Here is a 1308-nt window from a genome sequence, read left to right as displayed (position 1 = left end):
CTAATATAAATTCAAAGTAAACATCATTACATAAAAGGGTACGGTCTTTTTTTTTTTGAGTTTTATTCATTTCAAATGGGCCGGCCCCGCCCGCGGGCCATAGTTTGCCCATGGCTGGTATAATCACTGTTGGAAAATGCTGAAGTCATTGCTGATCTATGCTTACAACTTTAATTTGTTCTTAGTCTGGTCACTCTAAGAAAACACCCACCTGTCTTTACTATATAATTGTCAATTTCTACAAGAAAGGTATCTTTACTTTGATATTTAGGAAAAAATGGTGACAAGAAGTTGACATATTTACAAACAATCAATGAAGTAGTTACCTTTGTCAATGTAAAAAAACACTGAAACCTGTAAAGAATATTATGAGTTTATTTGAGCCAAACTGTCGACATATGCTGGGAAGCAGAATCTCAACGAGTTGAGATACTGCTCTGGAGAATGGCGGGTTACATCTGTATTTATACAAAGGAAAGTGATGTAATTGAAAGTCATTGGTGATAGATTAAGGAGGTGGGATAAACCAAAGCGGGGAAAACCCACCTGATGCCATTTGTTGTGCCCTGAGGGGTCTGGAAAAAAGGGAAGTTACAAGTTACCCTGTCATTTCACAGATATGTTATCTTAGACTCTAAGACTTAGAGGCAAAAAGACAAATGGGCTCAGTAAAGATTTAAGTTGATCTTTGTCAGGGAAAATACTGGCCTAGGACATGACTACCCACCATAACCTGTTTGCAATTAAATATTTAATCTTCAGACCATCTTTTGTGGTTATTTTAGGTCTTTGAGTCTGTACAACTGCCCTGCAGGCCTTCCCTAAACTAGTCAGGTTAGCATATGACCCCTTTCGTCCACACCTTAAAAGTCTTCTGATACATTGTGCTGGAACTATTTTCAGTTGCAATATAGGACATCTTCAATGTGATAATTTTGTGGTATCTTTCAGGAAATTTGGGAGGGTTTTATAAGGAAACCTTTCCAAAGAGATAGAACAACCACAGGTTTAGGTGGGTAAGAGATTGGTGAAACCCCAGGATAAAGGACAACGGTATGAACCAGACATTGATTGCTTATATAGGGGTGGGAACATCCAGCCTGTGGCTGTATAAACCCATGAAATCATTTGGTCTGGCTCTGTCAAGGCATTAGTGTAACCGGACTATCAGTGGGTCTGTGCTGCCTGTCACTACTTGAGCCAATTAAGCAGAGACAGGGTTGAATTCTTTTTTTTTTTTAAATATATTTTATTGATTTTTTACAGAGAGGAAGGGAGAGAGATAGAGAGTTAGAAACATCGATGAGA

The sequence above is a fragment of the Myotis davidii genome, unplaced genomic scaffold (assembly GCF_000327345.1).
Source record: "Myotis davidii unplaced genomic scaffold, ASM32734v1 scaffold805, whole genome shotgun sequence".
NCBI classification, from domain to species: Eukaryota; Metazoa; Chordata; class Mammalia; order Chiroptera; family Vespertilionidae; genus Myotis; species Myotis davidii.
This window is presented reverse-complemented; position numbering follows the sequence as displayed.